Source organism: Phalacrocorax carbo (genome assembly GCF_963921805.1).
Source record: "Phalacrocorax carbo chromosome W unlocalized genomic scaffold, bPhaCar2.1 SUPER_W_unloc_2, whole genome shotgun sequence".
NCBI lineage: Eukaryota > Metazoa > Chordata > Aves > Suliformes > Phalacrocoracidae > Phalacrocorax > Phalacrocorax carbo.
The window spans coordinates 176,967-200,199 of NW_026990253.1; the positions used below are offsets into that span (position 1 = coordinate 176,967).

Consider the following 23,233-nt stretch of genomic DNA (forward strand, 5'->3'; position numbering starts at 1 on the left):
GTGAGCCCATGACACCTCAGGCCATCAAGGGAGAGATGCAACATACAGGTGGGCTCGTGACTGAGGGGTGGACTTGACCATGGATGCTATTGCACGAGGTATCCACGACTGTGAACCATGCGCTGCAATCAAGCAAGCAAAGCGGGTAAAGCCTCTCTGGTATGGGGGACGATGGCTGAAATATAAATATGGGGAGGCCTGGCAAATTGACTATATCACACTCCCACAAACCCACCAAGGCAAGCGCCATATGCTTACAGTGGTAGCAACAACGACCGGCTGGCTGGAAACATGTCCTGTCCCGTTCCACACACCACTGCCCGGAACACTATCCTGGGTCTCGAAAAACAAATCCTGTGGCGACATGGCACCCCAGAGAGAATTGAGTCAGACAATGGGACTCATTTCCGAAATAACCTCATAGACACCTGGGCCAAAGAGCATGGCATTGAGTGGGTGTATCACATCCCCTATCACGCGCCAGCCTCTGGGAAAATTGAACGGTACAATGGACTGTTAAAAACTACTCTGAGAGCAATGCGGGGTGGAACATTCAAGCACTGGGATACACATTTAGCAAAAGCCATGTGGTTAGTCAACACGAGGAGATCTGCCAGGCGAGCTGGCCCTGCCCAATCGGAATCCTTACGTACTGTGGAATGGAATAGAATCCCTGTAGTGTGGGAAACTCTAGCCCGGGAACGGCTAGCAGAAAGAGGGCATTGAAGTAGAAAAACAGGCTCCAGGTCAGAAGCGACCTTGGGCCCAGCTGTAGGTCAACAGAAGAATGTGAGGCCAGCTGGTGTTTTACAAAGGAGTGTGAGCCCAGCTGTTGCTGATCGGTAAAAGATTGTGAGAAACAAGTAACTGCTAATTGCAAGGCTGAACACAAGAGATAAGCATGGGAGGAGTTGGCATTTACCTCCCAGCCAATGATGAGCTGTGCTTTTGCAATATGTATGTGCTAATTAACGAATGGTATAAAAGATGTTTGCTGATTGCCAATAAATGAGACTTGCTGATCATCATCGGATGGTGCCTGTCTCCCGCTGGTTTTCCGTCACTGTAGTGCACGTGAAAAATATGTTGGGCAAAACAGTCTGGGTTATTCCTGCCTCATGCAAAGGCAAACCCATTCGTGGGATTGTGTTTGCTGGAGGACCTGGGTGCACTTGGTGGGTGATGCGGGAGGATGGAGAAATCCAATGTGTGCCTCAACGGGATTTTATTTTGGGTGAAAACAATGAACTGAATGGCACAATGCAAACTGCTATATAATATTGTATGTCATCTCTGTGTTGTATCAACGATATCAGAGTACGAGCCTCCCAATCCATGGAAGATAAACTATGAAACAAGCAAAGTACAACAGTGATGGAATGATGACTGACTCGGAACGCAGCAACCCAACACAACACACACCATCCCTCCCACCCTGAAAGACTGATACGACACATGGAGCCCAGAGTCATGGACTGGGTGAACTCAATGGACATTTTAATGGACATTTTACAGGGAAAGTCCATGAACTAAGGGAATGTTGTCTGTGTATAATGTTAAAGGATGGGAAGGGGAGGGGTGGTGGTGGGTGAGGTTGTATTGGATGGTATGGGACCTGGGCATGGTGTAAATGGTATAGAATAAGGGGTGGAGAATGTGCTGGTTTTGGCTGAGAAGGGGTTAATTCTCCTGCCTGTGGTGGGGGGTCAGCTGCCCTTCCAGCTTCCCGCACTCTGCCATGTGGCGGGGGGCTGGGAGGGGCAGGGCCATGGTGGGGGTGGCTGACCCCAACTGGCCAATGGCATGTTCATTCCATACCATGTGACACCATGACCAGTATATTGAGGGGGGGCAGTTTGCAGCTCGGGGGTGGAGCGGCATCGGGTTGGGGGGCGGTGAGCGGCTGCGTCGCATGCGGTTTGTTTCGGTGGTTTGTTCCCCCTCTCCCCTCCCTTCCCCCCTCCCACAGGGTTTTGCGCCTCTTCTTGTTCTCCTTTACAATACATTTCTGTTGTTGTTTCTTTTAATTTTAATTATTAAACTGTTCTTATCCCAACCCAGGAGCTTTACCCTTCTGATTCTCTCCCCCATCTACCGGTGGGGGAGTGAGCGAGCGACTGTGTGGGGCTGAGCTGCCGGATAAACCACGACACAGAAGGATTTGGATTATTTTCTTCCCTTTCTCAAAAACTACTTCTGCTGTGTTGCCCCACATGATGATGTCATCAATGTATTGAAGGTGTTCGGGAGGTACACCTTGTTCCAAACCATTATGGATCAGTCCATGGCAAATGGTAGGACTGTCTTTCCACCCCTGGGGCAGTCGATTCCAGGTGTACTGGACGCCCCTCCATGTGAAAGCAAACTGTGGCCTGCACTCTGCTGCCAGAGGGATGGAGAAGAATGCATTAGCAATATCAATTGTGGCATACCACTTGGCTGCCTTGGACTGCAGTTCATATTGTAGTTCTAGCATGTCTGGCACAGCAGCACTCAGTGGTGACATCACTTCGTTCAGGCCATGATAGCCTCTGTAAGCCTCCACTCTCCTTTAGATTTCCACACTCGCCATATGGGACTGTTAAAGGGTGAGTGGGTCTTACTGATCACTCCTTGGCTCCTCAGTTGGTGAATGAGCTTATGGATGGGGATCAGAGAGTCTCTGTTGGTGCAGTATTGCCCCCAGTGCACTGTTGTGGTGGCGATTGGCACCTGTTGTTCTTTGACCTTCAGCAACCCCACCACAGAAGGGTCCTTCAAGAGGCCAGGCAAGGTAGACAGCTGTTTAGTTTCCTCCATCTCCAAGGCAGCTACACCAAAAGCCCACCTGTACCCTTTTGGGTCCTTGAAATACCCTCTCCTGAGGTAGTCTATGCCAAGGATGGACGGAGCCTCTGGGCCAGTCACAATGGGGTGCTTTTGCCACTCATTCCCAGTTAGGCTCACTTTGGCCTCCAATACAGTTAGCTCTTGGGATCCCCCTGTCACTCCAGCAATGCTAATGGGTTCTGCCCCTTTATAGTTTGATGGCATTAAGGTGCACTGTGCGCCGGTGTCCACTAAAGCTTTCTACCTCTGTGGGTCGGACGTGCCAGGCCATCGGATCCACACAGTCTAGTAAGCCCGGTTATCCCTTTCCTCCACCCGGCTGGAGGCAGGGCCCCTCTAGTCCTGATCATGGCAGTCATGACTCATTTCCTGTAAATGTGAATCAGGACTCCCTCTATTAGGCTTAGAAATAAAATCAGTGCTTCTACTCCTATGTCTGGGGTATTGCTTACTGGAAACTGGAGCAGCAGCTCTCCTGGAGAAACTTCCCTGAGTGATTGTTTTCCATTGCAGCTCACGTACCCGTGCCTCTAGGGTCGAGGTAGGTTTTCCATCCCACTTCTTCATGTCCTCTCTGTCGTCACACAGGTAAAACCATAGGGTGGCCCGTCATGTGTATCCTTTCTCTTGAGCAAAGGGACGATTACTCCTAACAGCTGAGATAGTGGTCCGTACTGGTCGGGAGTAGGACATATCTTCTTTGAGTTGCTGAGCCTCTCGGGACAGTTTCTCAACAGCAGAGTCGAGGGAGGAAGAGAGATTTGCTTCATACTCCCGGAGTTTATCAATCACCTCCGCCACCGTTGGTGTCTCGTCATCTTTCCAGGACATCACTGCCAATGAGTTTGCATACGAGGATGGTGTGCTCCATACAAACTTCCGCCACATGGGTCGTGTGCACTCGGCTTCATCTGGATCTTTGGATGACCGTTGATCGTCCAGGTCACCATAAATCACCTCAAGCACAGTTAATTCCCTTAGATACTGGATGCCTTTCTCCATGGTCATCCGTTTTCCTAGGCAAAATACAGTATCTTCTTTGAAGGTGTACCTTTCTCTCACTCTGGACAGGAGTCGCCTCCAGAGGCTGAGGGCTTGTGTTCCTTTTCCAGTTGCTTTATCAATGTCCCCTTCCCTAGAAAGGGAGCCCAGTTGTTTGGCTTCCTTCCCCTCTAATTCCAGACTACTGGCCCCATTATCCCAGCATCGGAGCAGCCAGGTGATAACGTGCTCACCTGAATGACGCCCGAAATCTTTCCATATATCCCACAACTCACTCAAGGATAGGGATTGGGTAGTTTCCGTTTCTTGTACACATTCTTCCTCTTCCTCCTCCTCTTCTTGTGATGGCCCTGGTTCCTCATAATCTTTTTCTAAATGAGTGGACCTTCTCTTCCAAGATTTCTTCTTGCGTATAGGGGCGACTGATACTGGCACGGGTTGGTCCTCTGGTTTAGCTGCAACGCTTGTCACCGGGGTTGGAGTAGCTGCAGTGTCTGTCGTGGGGGTTTTAGTGGCCGCAGTGCTTGTCGCTTTCCTTGTCTTTGTCCTTTTAGATCCAGAGACCTTCTCTGTCCCTTGGGGGTACTGAATAGTGTTAAATAGGGCTCGATAGGCATGAGCCAGGCCCCAGCATGTTGCAGTGATTTGTATCTTTTTGGAATTGCCAGGGTGACAACATACTTCCTCCACATGTTCTACTAATTTTTCAGGATTCTGCACTTGTTCAGGGGTGAAGTCCCACAGCACTGGGGGTACCCACTGTCCTAGGCATTTGCCCATACTATCCCACATACCCTGCCACGCATAATTATCGAGTGTTGGGACAGATCTCTGGATTATATTCTTAACTTGCTTATTAACCTTAGACAGAACTGACACCGTCTGCCAAAGCAATATCAACAGATGTATCTTAACTACCCAAGGATGTTCAAGATACTGAAAAGTTGTTGTAATGAAGGAGGAGACATTATAGAAGATGGTAGCTAAGGTAATAATTCTGTATTTCCTCCATAAAAAACCTCTCAGAGGAGGAGGTATAATTATTAATTGAGGTGGTAGCTGAAGCACAGTAACAGCTTCCATGCAAGACCTAAATAACTGCTAACGGTCAAGGCCAGTGTTTTAATAACAAATCTCCTAGGCAAAACAACTCTAATCACTGCAGAGCACAGCAAACTACAAAAACCAACAGCAGTTTTTAACATGTACTTTACAATCAGCATGGTAGAGACTGGACAAACTAATATTAAGAACAGATGAATCAATGCTGTGACTAGCAACTTTTATTATCTCAAACCCTTCGTGCCCCATGTTGGGCACCAAAATGGACTATCGTGGTTCAGCCTCAGCTGGCAACTAAACACCACGCAGCCGCTCACTCACTCCCCCCCACCCCTGTGGGATGGGGAAGAGAATTGGACGAGCAAACGAACTTGTGGGTTGAGATAAGCACAGTTTAATAATTACAATAAAATAATAATTATAATAATGATTATGATAATAATGACAATAATGTTAATATAATAAAATGGAAAAGGAAGAAAAAAAAAAAACAAAACCACAGAAACACAAACGATACAGCCGCTCACCACCCGCTGACTGACGCTGCCCAGTCCCCGAGCCATGACTGCTCCCTCCCTCCCCCCGACCAGCTCCTCCCAGTTAACATACTGGGCATGACGTTACATGATATGGAATATCCCTTTGGTCAGTTTGAATCTGCTCTCTTAGTTGTGCCCCCTCCTCTCACGGCTTCTTGTGCACCTGGCAGAGCATGGGAAGCTAGACATGTCCTTGACTAGTATAAGCACTACCCAGCAACAGCCCAAAACATCTGTGTGTTATCTCAACATTTATTTTTGCTGCTAAGTTCAAAGCACAGCACTATGCCAGCTAGAGTGAAGAAAATTAACTCTATCCCAGCTAAAACCATGACAGAAGTCTAGGAAAAAATCTCATTTATTAAAAACAAAATTAACTTATGCTGTTGGTGCATGCCCTCCTGCAGGTAATCAGTAGACCCCATTGATGGTATAGGATGTGGGACACTAGGCGGTCCAGGACTCAGCCGCATCATGCTGTGTACTGAGCCAGGAGGCAGCCCTGGTCCTGGGCTAGGTCCTAGAATTGGTCCAGGGGAAGGACCAGGATTAGGCATTATGCCAGGGTCCACTGGCATAGACATCTATTTTCTGTCTCCTTTTCAATTAACAGAATAGCTCTAATGAAAAGAAAAAAATAAATAAAACAGAATTTCCATGTGTCATTAGGGTCAGTGGAATATAGCCATGAAAAAAAACCCACTATAATGGAGACTATTTGGATGGTGAGAAACAAAGACAAAAAAAAATAAAACAGTACCTTTCCCCATCCCTCCTTTTCCCAGGCCCAACTTCACTCCCAACTTACCTACCCCTCCCCCGTCAGCAGCACGGGGGGGGGGGGGGATGGGGGGTTACAGTCAGTAGTAAGAGTTCCTCTCTGCCTGTCCTGACTCTTCACGCTTTTCCCCTGCTCCAGCATGGGTCCTCTTTATGGGATGCAATTCCTTCAGGAAAATCTGTTCCAGCGTGAGCTCTCCACAGGATACAATTCCTTCAGGGACTAGACAACTACTCCAGTGTAGGGTCCTCCATGGGCTGCAGTGTAGATATCTGCTCCACCATGGTGACACAGGACATGGAAAAGGCCCAGGTACTGAATGCCTTCTATGCCTCAGTCTTTACTGGCAAGACCAGCCTTCAAGAATCCTAGGTCCCTGAGACCACAGGGTAAGTATCCTGGTTTCAGCTGGGATAGAGCTAATTTTCTTCATAGTAGCCAGCATGGGGCTATGTTTTCGATTTGTGCTGGAAACAGTGGCGATAATACAGAGATGTTTTAGTTGTTGCTAGGTAGTGCTTACACTAGTTAAGGACTTTTTCAGCTTCCCATGCTCTGCCAGGTGCACAAGAAGCTAGGAGGGGACACAGCCAGGGCAGCTGACCCAAAATGACCAACGGGATATTCCATACCATGTGACATCATGCTCAGTATATAAAGCTGGGGGAAGAAGGAGGAAGGGGGGACATTCAGAGTTATGGCGTTTGTCTTCCCAAGTAACCGTTATGCTTGATGGAGCCCTGCTTTCCTGGAGATGGCTGAACACCTGCCTGCCCATGGGAAGTAGTGAATGAATTCCTTCTTTTGCTTTGCTTGCATGCATGGCTTTTGCTTTACCTCTTAAACTACCTTTATCTCAACCCACGAGCTTCCTCACTTTTACTCTTCTGATTCTCTCCCCCATCCCATTGAGGGGGAGTGAATGAGCAGCTGCGTGGTGCTTAGTTACTGGCTGGGGCTAAACCACGACAGAAAGCCTGGAGCAAGGAAGAGGATCATATCAAGGAATCCTTAAGCAAACTGAATATACACAAGTGCACCGGTCCTGATGCACCTGCGAGTGCTGAGGGAGCTGGCTGATGTCATTGTGAGGCCACTCCCACTAATCTTTGAACAATCAAGGTGATTGGGAGGGGTGCCTGAGGACTGGAGGAAAGTAAATGTCATCAGTTGTATCTTCAAGAAGGAGGACCCAGAGAACTACAGGCCAGTCAGCCTCACCTTCTATCCCTGGGAAAGTGATGCAGCAACTAATTCTGGGAACCATTTCCAGGCACATTAAGGACAGGAAGGTGATCCGGAGTAGACAGCATGGATTCACCAAGGGGAAGTGAAATGACTACGATGAAATGACTGGCTCAGTAGATGAGGGGAGAGCAGTGGATATGCTCTGTGTACACTTTAGTAAGGTTTTTGACACTGTCTCCCGTAAGATCCTCATGGAGAAGCTGATGAAGTATGGGCTGGATGCGCAGACAGTGAGGTAGATTGAAAATTGGCTAAAGGGACAGGCCCAGAAGGCAGTGATCAGATGGGCTGACTAGTTGGAGGCCAGTGACTAGGGGTGTACCCCATGGGTTTGATCCTGTTTAACATCTTCATTAATAATCTGGATGATGGGCTATAAAATCAGCTAGCAAACTCCAATCAAATCTGTCATTTTCTCAAACCCTTCAAGCCCCATGTGAGGCACCAAAAAAGACTATCATGGTTTAAACCCAGTAGGCAGCCAAGCACCACACAGCTGCTCGCTCACTCCCCCCACAGTAGGACAAGGGAGAGAATCGGAAGGGTAAAAGTGAGAAAACTCATAGGTTGAGATAAAGACAATTTAATAGGTAAAGCAAAAGCTGCATGCGCAAACAAAGCAAATAAGGAATTTATTTAATATGTTCTATCAGTAGGCAGGTGTTTAGCCAACTCCAGGAAAGCAGGGCTCCATCATGCATAATGGTTACTTGGGAAGAGAAATGCCATCACTCCAAATATCCCCCCCCCCTTCCTTCTTCTTCCCCCAGCTTTATATGCTGAGCATGACATCATATGGTATGGAATATCCCTTTGGTCATTTTGGGTCAGCTGCCCCAGCTGTGTCCCCTCCCACCTTCTTGTGCACCCCCAGCCTACTTGCTGGTGGGATGGTGCGAGAAGCAGAAAAGGCCTTGATGCTGTGTATGCACTACTCAGCAATAACTAAAACATCAGTGTGTTATTAACACTGTTTTCAGCAGAAACTGAAAACATAGCACCATACAAGCTACCATGAAGAAAATTAACTCTATCCCAGCAAAAAACAGTACAGTCAGAGTGCAACCTCAACAAGTGTGCAGGTGAAACAAAACTGGGAGGAGTGGCTGATATGCCAGAGGGTTTCAGCCAACTAGGCTAACAGCATCCAGGGCTGCATTAAGCAAAGCATTGCCAGCAGATTGAAGGAGGTGATCCTTCCCCTCTCCTCAGCACTGGTCAGGTCATACGTGGAGCCCTGTGTCCAGTTCTGGGCCCCCCAGTACAAGAGACATGGACATACTAGAGAGTCCAGCAAAGGGCCACAAAGATGATTAAGGGACTGAAGCACCTCTCCTATGAGGAAAGGCTGAGAGAGCTGGGACCATTTAGCCTGGAGAAGGCTCAGGGGGAATCTTATTAATATGTATACATAACAGAAGGGAGGGTGTAAAGAAGATGGAGCCAGGCTCTTTTCAGTGGTGCCCAGTGACAGGACAAGGAGCAATGGGCACAAGCTGAAACACAGGAGATTCCATGTGAAAATCAGGAAACACTTTTTAGCGTGAGGGTGACTGAGCACTGGAACAGGTTGCCCAGAGAGGTTGTGGAGTCTCCCTCCTTGGAGATATTCAAAGGCCTGGGCAACTGGCTCTAAGTGGCCCTACTTGAGCAAGGCGGTTGGATCAGATGACCTCCAGAGGTCCCTTCCAACCTTAACCATTCTGAGGTCCAGGCTACAGTATCAGACAGGTAAGGGTCTGTGCTATGCCCAGAAGAACTTGCAGATGTGGAGCACCTGTGGGATGAGTGCATGCATGTTTGCTAGCAAACATCAAGCTGGACTAGCTGGTGAGTAGGAGACCCATGAAGCATGTAAGAGGGCCTGGGATCTAGGCATGAGTATCAGGTGGTTAGAGGGGCCATGCAGGTACTTGAGGGATCCCCAAACGCGTGTGTGTTTGTCAATCTAGAGAGCGTTGCATGTAGGTCTTCATTAGTGACCTCCCATCTCTACCAGTCAAAGAGGAAGGGGACTTGGCTGTCTATGTTTATGTATGATGTGGGTCCTGTATGTAGGTGCTGTTGAAGGCAGCACCTTGTCTGTGGCAGTCTGTGTGACTAACCATGTCAGTGTCCTGTGTCTGCGTGTGTTTTTCTAGAATACATACTCAGCTTTGCTACTGGTTGAACCTGCAAACAGGAAAGTGGTAGCCTCATCCCTCAGCCTGAGCAGAGACCCAGGGTCCCTGGGCTGAGTTCCAGCAGCTGGGCAGGAAGGAGACCTGAGCTGGAGCAGCCGCAGGAGGTGGCCCTGCTCCTAACATCACTTAACACAATGTACCCTCCCAGGATTCCGACCAAAGCAGAGAAAAGGCCCACTGAGATGATGTAATGGACTAGGAGTGTAGGATGGTCATTACTGCTGGCTGCCCCATTTGCTTGCAAACAAGGAACATAAGGTTTACAGAACTGCCAACCTTGTTCCTGTCACAAGTAAAACAGCATTTACCTAACAGACCTAATACTTCAAGAAAGCAAAACGCAATTGCATCAAGACCTTATTTGGGTATTCCCCCTTACCCACATGTTCTATCAGGACCAAAAATGTTTACTAGGTTCTGTTTATAAACTCCCTTTTATTAATTACATCTCTATTCTGATTCAAGTAAACAAATTAGAAAAAGGGTTGAACTCAATTAAAATTAACTACCTTGGGATCCCATTTCCTTGCAGGGTAAGACATGCTGATACCTCTGATGCTTTTCTGTTTGGTTTTTTTGGGGGTTGGGGTTTTTTTTTCCACAGTAGAATACTACAGGGGCTAATCAGCAGCCCACAATCCCACAGCATCACCAAAAGGAATCACATTTTAAAATAATCTGAAATTTATATATTACGTCAAAGCTTCTTAGAAGGGGCCTAGCAATTCAGCTGTATGACAGATGAGACAGATCAAAAGGAAGTTTTATAAGACAAAAATCACTATGTTGAAAAATATAGCAGCTGCTAGATCTTCAAGGATCACCTCCTCCAAACTCAAGAATGGTCCATCCTGATGAGCAGGAAAACATGCAAAGGCAGCAAAATGTACTGCCTGCATGGATGTACAAGGAGCTCCTGACTAAACTCAGGCATAAAAGGGAAGTGTACAGGAGGTAGAAGCATGGTCAGGTGACTCAGGAGGAATACACAGACACTGCACAAGCATGCAGGCATAGGGTTAGGAAAGCCAAAACTCATCTGGAGTTGAATCTGTCAAGGGACATGAAGGGCAGCAAGAAGGGCTTCTACAGCTATAACAGCAGCAAAAGGAAAGATAAGGAAAACGTAAGCAAGGGGACATGAAAAAGGCTGAGGTGCTCATCACCTCAGCCTTTGTTGTTAAGACCATTCTTCAGGAATCCTAGGCCCCTGAGACCAGGGGGAAAGTCTAGAGCAAGGAATACTTGCCCTTAGTAGAGGAGGATCAAGTTAGGGAAACATATTAAAAAAAATTAGACATACACAAGTCCATGGGCCCTGACAAGAATGCACTCACAAGTACTGAGGGAGCTGGCTGATGTCATTGCAACGCCACACTCTATCTTTGAAAGGTCAGGGAAAATTGATAGAAATAAAAATATTGTAGTCAGATGTTTAAAAAGCTTTGGTCTTTATTGTATTATACTTACTGTTATGGAATAAGTGACTATGGGCAGGTAACCTCATTATAAAACGGCTCTCAAAGCCAAGTAAAAGAGGCAAATAGGCTAAAAGCATGCCTAATAGCCACTTGCTACTAAAGGGGGTGTTACTACCTCCTCCCTTGTGCTAGCACACATCTGACCCTACAGCAAGTCAGTTCAGGAACCCAAATCAGCAGAAAATTACTTTTTGCAGCATTAGTTTTCTGCTGGTTTAGCTCCTCAGATAATGAAATTACTGTGTTATCAGACATGTGGAATTGGTGTCACTGGGAGGGAGGAATACCACCAAGAACCAGGACTGATCATGTTGGCAGCAAGTGAGCAGCAGTTTTATAAAAGGATGGCATCTGTGTTGCAATACACTGATTTTAGTAGACTAGAAATTCCAACTGTTAGATACTGATAAGAGTTTTGTGAAAGGTAGAAAAGCAGACCAATTCTAACTTGTAGTCAGCCTCAATTTTTGTTAAGCACAAGTAACTAAAAAAAAAAAATAAATAGTAGTTGGTTCTCCAGCAAGCTGAAGGTCTATAATTCACTTTCTGGGCTCTTAGCATGGTATAAGCCACTTAAGCTGTGTTCTCATGGTTCACAACACTCAGTGAACCCCTCAAGTGAATTACAGCTGTGTTCACTCTAAAGCAGTCTTGTCTTTTGTGTTTCACTTGATGTTATGATTGCATAGACCTAATCAGAAAAAAGCCTTAAGTAAATATTTAAATACAAAAAAGTCATAGTCTTAACTTGTATATTTATTTTCTTGTATTGTCCTGAATTTTGTAAATAAGAATCACAGAATGGTTGAGGTTGAAAGGGACCTCCAGAGGTCATATGATCTGGATGACAGGACTGGATCTAGTATTGATCCCTGGGGTACACATGTACACCAGATTTAGTGAAGATGCAGACATTCACACTCCCCCACCCCCAAGTGCACACACACACACACAACACAGAGATCTCACCAGTAGCTGGCACTTAGTCCTTGCAGCACACATACACACAATATAGAGAGTGAGATTACACAGCAAGATAGTTAAAGGATTTAATAAGTAGATATAAGAAGATAAGACTAACTGCAGTGATCAGGCACAGGGCTCAGCCAGACAAGGGTACTGACCAGTCCCTTTCCCTTTTATACCCTATTCCGATTCTTACATAGGTTTGTATAGCTCTATCAGTTCCTGAACATCTTTCTGCCTGGTGTCCAGGATCATCCTTCTTCCCCCCCTTACAGTCTTATCAGTTGCAAAGTCCAGGTTGATCTTCCTGGAAGTGGCACCTATAGTTTCTTCTTGATATCCCATTAATTAGTATGACTACGCAAGGTTTGTTTCTTGTCATTGTCCCCATGTTTGTTTTGTCAGGTCTGTGTCTCTGCATATTTTGTTTCTGGTATCCCCCTTTTTCCCTTAGTTTCCCAATTAACAAGGTCCCCAATCAGATAACCTTGCTGGAATAAACATACATTCTCACACACCCTCATAATTAGCGTGATTTACCAGGTTTGGTTCTCATCATTGCCTCCCTTATCATTTGCCAGTCAGGTTTGTGTCCCAATATGTTCTTGTTTATGGCTTCCTCCTTTTTTTATTATCCCTTGTTGAAAAGTGTCCTTGACTAGATACCCTTAAAGGAGCAAACACTCTCCTTCCACCTACCTTTACACTTTTACATGTCTGTTCTACACTTGACTTGTGCTAGCCAGGATGTCAGTTACAATGTGGATTTATACCAGTTGTTTAGAAGCTAGATTCAGACCACTTTTTGATATAAGTAAGTGGAGTCAGTTATTGCCAAATGGGGATTGTGATGGAACCAAATATTGAAGGTGGAATGCTTGTTCTGCTGTAAGTTCTGAGGACAGAGAATGGGTCAGGGAGACCTGCTAGGTCTTAGAATGGACTAGAAGAAAGCAAATGTCACTCCCATCTTCAAGAAGGGCAAGGAGGATCTGGGGAACTACAGCCTGGACAGCCTCACCTCAATCCCTGAGGAAGGTGATGGAGCACCTAATCCTAGAAAGTATTTCCAAGCATATGAAGGGCAAAAAGGTGATCAGGAGTACTCAGCATGGATTTATGAAGGTGAAATCATGCTTAACTCACCCAAAAGCCTTCTATGAAGAGATGACTGGCACAGGTGATGAGGAGAGCGCAGAGGATGTTGTTTGTCTTGACTTTAGCAAGGCCTTTGACACTGTCTTCCATACCATCCTCACAAACCAACCAATGAAGCCTAGACTAGAAAAGTGGACAGTGAGGTTGACTGAAAACTGCCTGAACTGCTAGGCTCAGAGCACGGTGTTCAGCAGTTAGAGGCCAGTCACTATTGGTATACCCCAGAGATCAATACTGGGTTCAGTCTTGTTCAACATCTTCATTAATGACCTGAATGATGGGACAGAATGTACCCTCAGTAAATATGCAGACAATACAGAATTGGGAGGAATGGCTGATACACCAGAGTTGTGCCACCATTCAGGAGGACCTGGACAGGCTGGAGAAATGGGCAGGCAGAAGCCTCATGAAGTTCAACTAAGGGAAATGCCAAGTCCCGCCCCTGAGGAGGAATAACACCATGCATCAAGTATAGGCTTAGGGCTGACCAGCTGGAAAACAGCTTTGCAGAAAGAGGCCTGAGGGTCCTGGTGGACACCAAATTGGGTGTGAGTCTACAGTGTGCCCTTGTGGCAAAGGTGGCCAACAGCACCCTGGATTACATTAACAACATCACCAGCAGGTCAAGGGAGGTGGTCTTTCCACTCTACTCAGCACTGGTGAAACCCCAACTGGAGTACCATGTCCAGTTCTGGACTCCCCAGTACAAGAGAGACATGGACATACTGGAGCAAGTCCAGTGAAGGGCCACAAAGATGACTACGGTGGTATTGGAGCATCTCATACAAAGAGAGGCTAAACAATCCCAGCTTTCTCAGGCTCAAGAAGAGGAAGCTCAGGGGGAATCTTATCAAATGTGTCTAAACACCTGATGGGGGGCATAAAGGAAATGAAGCCAGCCTCTCCTCAGTGGTACCCAAGTGAAAGGACAACAAGCAATGGACACAGGTTAAGATACAAGAAATTTCACTTAAATATAAGGGAAAATATATTACTGGCTGATAGCATGTTACTGTGCAGATCACATTGCCTTATCTTTAAATCTACAGGAAAATAATTACAGTCCACCTCCTTCCTCCAACTGAAGTCACAATCCACAGGTGCTTTAAAAAAGAAATACATTATGAAATCACAACACACTGTTACTGGAAACAGGAAAGCTTGGGGCCACCTTTCTTACATCATGAAAAATACAAAATGACACTATGAATGTTTCATCATATTTGTTTTATTTACTAACTATAAACAAAACTAAGATTCTGGAAGTTTAAGAACTGATAATAGGAAGACAGCTCACTATAATTAGAACAAGTAACTTACAAGTTAGTGTTTTGCATTTTAGATCCCCATAAAAAACCATTTGTTAGATAACACTTATCAGGATCTAACTATTGAATTGTTGTTTGACCCTGGAATGGCAATCGACGAACACAAAGTGTATATGAAAATATAAAACCAGTAAAAACGAGAGAGATCTTCAACTGACAAACTACCATTATTCAGTTTACATAACAGGAGCTGAACTCATAGAAGTTCACTCTTGGAAGGCAACTTGCAGTTTTGCATACAAACCATAGAATCGGAAATACATCACCTCAGTTCTTTATCCAGATGCTTAGGACAGAGACAAACAAGCTCTGTACACTGTCCCAGCTTTCTCTCCAGCCCTCTGTCAGGGATCACCATCCTCACCCACAGTAGAGTGAGTAGAATGGGTTGTGTACCTGCATCACAGAGACATTTTAGCACGGAGATCAAATAACATAAGGCTCTTCTTGTAAGATAGAGTTTACTTTTGGATAGTTCTAGTAGTCCCCACCTCCAACTCCTTCCCAATCCTCCTGTAGAAGCTCATCCCTACTGTCTAGTTGTTTTGGTTTCTTATGAAGCAGTTTCTGAAGCACTGTAAGTTACAGCCTAAATTATTAACTAAAACAAAAGTCAGCACCAAGAAAAGAATGGCTAACAGCTAGGGGCTGGATCTACTACAGCCATCCCAAGGGAAGTCATCAAGAGTCAGTGCCCATAAAGACAAGCATAAGCAATGTTATCAACTTTTTCACTGAAAAAGTTGAGGCATGTGTATATGATCCTCTTTAACAGCTTTGCTACAAAAGGCATTAACCTTTAGGAAAAAAGTAAAGTAGATAGTTGGAGTTAAGAATATAAGGAACTACTACTTCCCCACATATCAATATTCACAACACTTTGCCAGAGCCTAAAAATCAAGTCTACGCTTGGAGCGGCACTATTCAGTGCTACATGTGCAGATTTTAGTCTACTTTTAGGGGACAGAAGACTCACTCATTACTTTGTTGACTGGTTAGGGATCAAGGGAAAGCAGAGATAGAGATGCTCATACAAAAGGCGATAGCTGTGGGTTTTTTTCTGAAAATTAAAGTCTTTTTTCAATCTCAATCTTATCCTATACATTTACAAACTATCAAAGCAGTGTAAATAAGGCATAAGCTTCTACTTGCTTCCATTTTCATGGCAAATGATCTTTATGTTGTAATTTTCCATTTATTACTCCCACTAGAGGATCAATCTGAAGTGAAAAACTGAAATGAAGGAGCACAGAAGAGGTAGAGGTCAAGGACACACTATATATGGAGATCAATTGCAGCAGGAAACAAAACACAATGAGCATTGCAATGATTTGTAAAAATGGTCTCATTTGCTGCTAAATTAAAATTCCCTTTTAGAGGAAAAAAGGGGCCTTCATTTGTATAACAATACACTGACTCACACAAAAAAGGCTGTTGGCCTTGACACGTAACTCTAATACTAATGGAAGAAAATTTTTGTGTAACATTTATTGCCTCAATCTCAGGGGTTATTGTTAAATGTGAGTAACACTGAAGGAAGATGATCTAAATATACAGGAAAGGTGGCAAATGGAACAATGCTGTAAGTGACAGATTCCAGTTAATTAAAAAAAAGTTGAAGATATATGGATTCAGCCAATTATTTACCTGTCTGAAATATTCAAAGACCTTCTTCAAGAATGGAGTTCATCTAGTGTTTGGAAATGTTGGACATCAAAAACCAAAATAAACAGCAAATATAAAGGGGGGGAAATCAACTCCAATGTAACCTATTTAATCGTATTGAAGTTACAACATGGTATTTATTCAATAATATTTACACTCACTTTAAAAATAATTTTAAAAACTGATTCTTCATAATATCTTTTTTAAAATCTGATTTCAATTATGGGTTTAAAAATACTTTTTTCCACTGTGTATATTTTGTTTCTCCTTAATCATAAATTTTGTTTGGGCATGAAAAGAAAATTTTAAATTCCATTCTTCCCCTAGCAAATATAAAGAGCTTCCTTAAATGTCGTCAGGGGAAATACCACTTGTTTTATCTACATACAAACTTCATGTGAATAATATCAAAATAATTTTAAAAATCCAAACTCAATCACTCCCTTCCCCCCTATGCACAAAGAGACTGGATCATTAGAGATCACAAGTTTCCCACTCTGTCTTCGTTAAACTGTAAGCTTTTTCTTTTAGAACCCCAACATGAATTTTCCGGAATTGCCAGGGAATGTACAGGCCTCAACTTCATAACTGTAATACACCCCAGCACCTTCATCCACAGACACACAGAAGTGACACACAAGCACATTTAGCAGAACTATATTTCCTTCCTAGGAAGTTTTAGCCTCAATCAAGAGGATCCCAAAATCGTTTTTGAAAGAGCCAGTCCCGCTTTCTTCTGTCACTCTACAAAGCAATGGCTATACTGATTTTCCTGGTGGGTTACCTTGATGAAGTGACACCCAAAAGTGAGATCTAAGCACACGCAACTTGGGTTAAAAGCCAGATGCACGGACAGAAAGCATGTTTCATGGCAAAGCTAGGCCTCTCTCCTCCTCCTCTGTCATCACCTCACGCCAATCAAGCAGGTCCATAAATGTGTAAGTCTGTATTTGGCTGCTGTGACTTCCCGATTCTCTGCTGCTGAATGCATACGCAGGGGGAAGACAGAACGCACCACGCACAACCCCACCGCCACAAAAAAAAGCCACCAAAACAAACAAACAAAAAAACCCACACAAAAAAAAAAAGAAAAACCCACCACGCACAAACAAAACCAAACCCAACCCAAAACCCACACACACACACACAAAAAAACACCCTCAGCTACCACAAAACACTGCCTGTCTCTCTCCAGAGACAGGCTGTAACTGCTCTCCTTCTCCAGGTTTACTCAGCGTACAGCACCCAGTAACAAACTGGAACACTCCCAAAACTCCCGTTTTCTCCTTACTTCCTCTTAACCACCGAGAGGGGGAGGGGGTAAAGAAAAAACAAACACAAAAAAAACCACCAAAGCACACACATCCCCGAAACAACCCACTTTTTTTTTTTTTTTTTGCACAAAGATCAAGACCCCTCTCCCAACACGATGATGAGAATCACATTTACAGAGAACTTGCATCTATATTATGATAAGCATGTGCATACTCCCTCCCCCAAATCAGGCAAGCTTTCCATACATACCGGAAATAACATGCAAATTGCATAGAAAACAATTACAAATTTGTAAGCGCATGTCGGTTTATGCCGCTCTTTGTTCCTCAAACTACTGCGAGGTGGGGGGGGAAGGGGTGGGAGGAGGGGCGGGGGGGGGGAAGGGGAAGGGGTGGGAGGACACTACACACCGACACTTGCTTTCTTCCCGAGGAAAAAAAGGGAATGATAGAAGCTATTTTAGGAAATTAATCACAACATTTTTACAGCAGGAGTGACTTAACTATACAATTAAAACCAGAGATTGAAAGACACTAAAATGAAAGGCAACAGGAGCTGCAGCCACGGTTAGTGAATCCCCCGCGTGTTCCTACGTTTGGGGCAGTCAAACAGGGAGATTATCCACAGCTCACGGTCTCCTCGGCATTGCTAGTTAATGCTGCTGCTCTAACAAGTAACACCACTCCACTTCTCTTTTTTCAGCTACGTTTACTTAATTCTTTGCAATAGAAGACAACAACGCCATTACAAAACACTTAAAGTGCAGCATTTGTTCTCCCCCAAGACAGAATACAATGGATTTCCAAGTGCAACGTTCAGCTACATGCAATAAGTCTAATACTTCTGCTCAGAAGACTGGAAGATTATGATCTCCCTCCCAACACGTTCTGTTTAGAGCCACTAAAATACAAGTCAATCCATCAATGCGGGGGGGGGGGGGGGGGAATGATGATGATTAAAAAAAAAAGACAAGACCAACTCCCAGCCCAATCATAGCTGCTGAGCTGCTCCTGAAGAGGCCGTTGCTTCTGGTATCCATTTCTGTTTAGACTGTTTTACTCAGAGCCTTTCAAACACTCGCTTCAGACCCAATACCAAAGGATTACAAAAGCAGCCAATTACTTTTATCTTAATTTTTCAAACACTTCCTTTAAGAGTTACACATGCGCAGTCAGATAGACTGAAAGATACATATATGCACCATTTCCTGCTTCCTCCTCCTCTCTGTTGGTGCAATTGACTTGCAAATCAGGAAGAAGGTTGATGTTTTTATTCTTATTAGAGATTTACATTATAATTATTCCAGAAATGCTAGATCAAAACTTTTTTCCTCTTCACCCACTGAAAAATATAAATATTTTTGGAGAAAGGGAAGTTGTAGATGGCAGAAAAGAACAGAAGGAAGACATAATAATCCTTAAATCCAGCAGTCATACCTTTTAAGGAGTAAAAGCGGGCACGATGCATGCTTACATAATTAATAATAAAGAAATATTTTAAAAAAACTCTAATGGAGACAGAAAAGGTTGAGAGTATACATGGGAAGAAGGGGGAAGAAATCGTAAGTCACAGTTACCTTGCTTTGGAAGAAGGTTCTGTTGAGCGGCTTCCCTCTCTGTGAGACACTCAGAGTATGAAACCAGAGAGAGATGAGATTATGACTTCACTGATGACAACTACTCACTCCTCCTGCCTCGTCCCACTGCTCCTCCAACCTACCAGCACCGCACAAAAAAAGGGTTCTCCCATTGGTTCACCTCAAGGACAACACCCGCCTCCTGTTCAGAAAGGGCGTTCTGTTGAGCCTGGAGTGGGTGTGGTTACATTAGGGAGAGCATCATTCCCCTCTAATCAGTAATGGTGAGGCTGTTCTCAATCCCTTCATCCCCCAGCCAGTATTGATACTGGGGATTGCCCCGACCCAGGGGCAGGACCTTGCACTTGGCCTTGTTGAATTTCATGAGGTTCACATGGGCCCACTTACTGAGCTTGTCCAGGTCCTTCTGAATGGCATCCTGCCCCTCAGGTGTGTCAAATGCACCACTCAGCTTGGTGACTTTTCAAATATCATGGAGAGTGGCTTGGCAACTACATCAGCAAATTCCTTCAGGACTCTCATCAGCTCCTATACGCTCAGGTTCCTCAGGTGGTTATGCACCTGACCTTCTCTTACAGTGGGAGGGTCTGCTCCCCCAGTCCCTGTCTTGCGGTCTATCCACTTGAGAGGTGTGGGAAGAGAGGTTACCAGTGAACACTGAGGCAAAAAAGTTGTTGAGTACCTCAGCCTTCTCCTTGTCCCTTGTGTGCTGGTTTTGGATGAGAAGGGGTTAATACTCCTGCCTGTGGCGGGGGGTCGGCTACCTTTCCAGCTTCCCATGCTCTGCCACATGTTGGGGGCTGGGAGGGGCAGGGCCATGGTGGGGGTAGATGACCCCAATTGGCCAATGGGATGTTCATTACATACCATGCGACACCACGACCAGTATATTAAGGGGGGGGCAGTTTGCAACTCAGGAGTGGTGTGGTTTGTTCTGGTGGTTTGTTCCCCCTCTCCCCTCCCTGCCCTTTGCGCCTCTTGTTGTTCTCCTTTACATTGCATTTCTGTTGTTGTTTCTTTTCATTTTAATTATTAAACTGTTCTTAGCCTAACCCACGAGTGTTACCCTTCTGATTCTCTTCCCCCATCTACTGGTGGGGGAGTGAGCGAACGACGGTGTGGGGCTGAGCTGCCGGCTAAACCACGACACCTTGACACCCATTTGGTAGTTGTGTTCATTGGGGGAGTACACTTTCTTTGACCTTCCTTTTCTGGCTGACATACCTGTAGAAGCCCTTCTTATTATTCTTTGCATCCCTTGCCACATTCAGCTCCAGCTGCACCTTGGCCTTCCTGACCCCATCCCTACGCAACCGGGCAGCGTCCCTATATTCTTCCCAGGATACCTGCCCTTGCTTCCACTGCCTATGCATTTCCTTCCTGCCCTTTAGTTTGACCAGCAGGTCTTGTCTCAGCCATGTCTGTCTCTTCCCTTCCTTGCCTGATTTCTTACACCTGGGAACAGAGAGCTCTTGCACTCTATGGAACATGCCCTTAAAGATCTGCCAGCTCTCTTCTGTTCCCTTGCCCCTGAGGACTGTGTCCCAGGGGGTCCTTCTGACTAACTCCTTGAAGAGCTGGAAGTTTGCTTTCCTAAAATTCAGGGTCCTGACTTTACCCTTTGCCAGTCCCATATCCCTCAGGAGTGTGAACTCTACCAGTGCATGATCAACACAGCCCAGGCTGCCTCCAATCTTGTTGTCTCTAATTAGCTCACTTGCATTGATGACCAGCAGGTCCAGTAATGCATCCACTCGGGTAGGGCTGTCTTATTATCTGTCTCAAGAAGTTATCCTCGATGCACTCCAGGAGTCTCCTGGATTGCCTGCTTTTCCAGCAGATGTCAGGGTGGTTGAAGTCCCCCAGCAGGATGAAAGTCTGTGAGCGCAATACCTCCTGTAGCTGGAGTAAGAAGGCTTCGTCAATAGGCTCACCTTGATCAGGCGGCCTGTAGTAGACACTGACCACAAGGTTCCCTTTGTTGCCTCAGTCTCTAATTCTTACCTGTAAGCTTTCGACCTGCTTGTGGTTATTCTTTAGGGACAGCGCTTCAACAATCTATCTATTTCTTGGCATAGAGGGCAATGTCTCTGCCCCTCCTTCCTTGTCTGTCCCTTCTGAACAGCTTGTAGCCATCAATAGTAGCGCTCCAGTCATGGGATTCGTCCCATCAAGTTCCAGTAATGGCAACTAGGTCATAGCTTTCTAGCAGCACGGTGGCTTCCAGCTCCTTCTTTCTTGCCCATGCTGCATGCATTGGTGTAGAGGCACTTCAGCTGGGCTGTCTGAAGTGCCAGCTTGTTAGAGGAACACCCCTTAATTCCTTTGAGGTATTTCACTAGTGTTTCCCTGTTGGCTCCTATTACCTCAGGAGCCCCTGGCTCATCTCCGTCAGACTTCAAATGTGCTCCAGTGTAGCCAGCAAGTCTCACAGCAACAGGCTGAGGGCCCTCACTAGCACCCTGTCCCTCAAACCCTGGCATGTCATCCCATGATTTGTCACGGGTGAGCTTGATATTATCCCCCTCCCCCTCCAAGTCTAGTTTAAAGCTCTGTCAATGACCCCTGCTAGCTTGTGAGCAAAGATCCTCTTCCCCCTTTGAGAAAAGTGAATCCCATCTGAGGCCAGCGGTCCTGGTATTGTGTAGGCCATCCCATTATCACAAAACCCAAAATTCTGGTGGTAACACCAGCCACAGAGCCATGTATTAATAGACTGAGTCTGTCTGTTTCTTCTAATATCATTGCCTGCAACTGGAAGGATAGAAGAAAACACTACCTGTGCCTCAGATTCCCTTACCAACCACCCCAAGGCCCTGAAGTCTCTTTTGATTGCTCCTGGTCTACACATTACAGCTTCATCACCACTCACATGGAAGAGCAGCAATGGGTAATAGTTGAAGTGCCATACCAGGCTAGGAAGTTTCCTAGTGATGTCCTTAACCCAGGCCCCAGGGAGGCAGCAGACTTCCCTAAGAGAAGGGTCTGTCCAGCATATTAGACCCTCTGTTCCCCTCAGAAGGTTGTGGTCACGATATAGGAGGTAGGTCTTTATGACATTGGCAACATCTCTGGTGTAGATGGACCATCATTAATTGACTGACCTTCCAAATCCAGAGCATCATACCTGTTGTATAGAGGCACTTGGGAAAGCGAGGTGGGCAAGGAGGGGTTTCACATGACACCCCAAGTGTAGACTTGCCTCCATTCACTCCTTTCTTTTAAGTTACTGCGTTCTGCCTGGTGGGGGGAAGGATACAGGATCCCCCTGATCTTGTGGGTTTTTTTCTGGTGGATGTTCCTGTTTCCATCTCAAGGAGGGCAGAGCATGGTTCCACCAGTCTATCTCTTTCTCAGACACCCTGATGCTCTTTAACCTGCCCACTTCCTCTCAAAGCTCTGCCACCAAGCTGAGCAGATCATCTACTTGGTCACACCTCACACAGCTGTTCTCACTACTGCCATCAGGTACTAGTGAAAGGCTCTGGCATGCCCTGCAGCCTGAGACCTGGATGCCTGCATGTTTTTGTGGGAGCTCTGTCTGGGTAGCCACATCTGTTATGGTGAGTGGTTACCATAGCTAAGCTCCTTCTGGGAGGGTGATGACTACCAATTTATCTCACCTTTGGACCTGGTAGGGTTACGACGCCCTTCCTGCACACCCTTCCACTCAAATTGCCGCAGTTGCCCTGGTCACTAGCGCTCCCTAGGCTGCTTTTTATAGGTGTGGGGGTGCCTGTGGTTGCTCTGGAAACCCCCAGGCCTCGTCAGGGTCTCTCGGGAGAGCTGTGGGCTCCTGGTGGGATTTTCCACTGCCCTGGCATTTCCCTGCCTCAGGAAACTCCACTGTACATCAAGATCACAGAATCACAGGTTGGAAGGGACCTCAGGGATCATCTAGTCCAACCTTTCTAGGAAGAGCACAGTCTAGACAAGATGGCCCAGCACCCTGTCCAGCCAAATCTTAAAAGTGGCCAATGTAGCAGAGTCAACCACTTCCCTGGGGAGATTATTCCAATGGTTGACTGTTCTCACTGTGAAAAATTTCCCTCTCGTGTCCAATCGGAATCTCCCCAAGAGCAACTTGTGTCCATTCCCCCTTGTCCTCTCCATGTGACT

The 23,233-nt window shown here is 45.7% G+C and overlaps 2 protein-coding genes across 2 annotated transcripts in view; one reads left to right on the forward strand and one right to left on the reverse strand.

Annotated features, from left to right (window-relative positions):
• The window catches only part of LOC135310846 (probable global transcription activator SNF2L2), a 192,823-nt gene extending 173,608 nt beyond the window's left edge, over positions 1-19,215 (reverse strand). The window contains exon 1 of the mRNA XM_064439901.1: positions 19,094-19,215. The gene's annotated coding sequence lies outside the window, so the exon portion shown is untranslated. The remainder of the gene's footprint in view (positions 1-19,093) is intronic.
• The window catches only part of LOC135310847 (zinc finger and BTB domain-containing protein 5-like), a 214,788-nt gene that overhangs the window by 66,520 nt on the left and 125,035 nt on the right, over positions 1-23,233 (forward strand). The gene's annotated exons all lie outside the window — the stretch shown is intronic.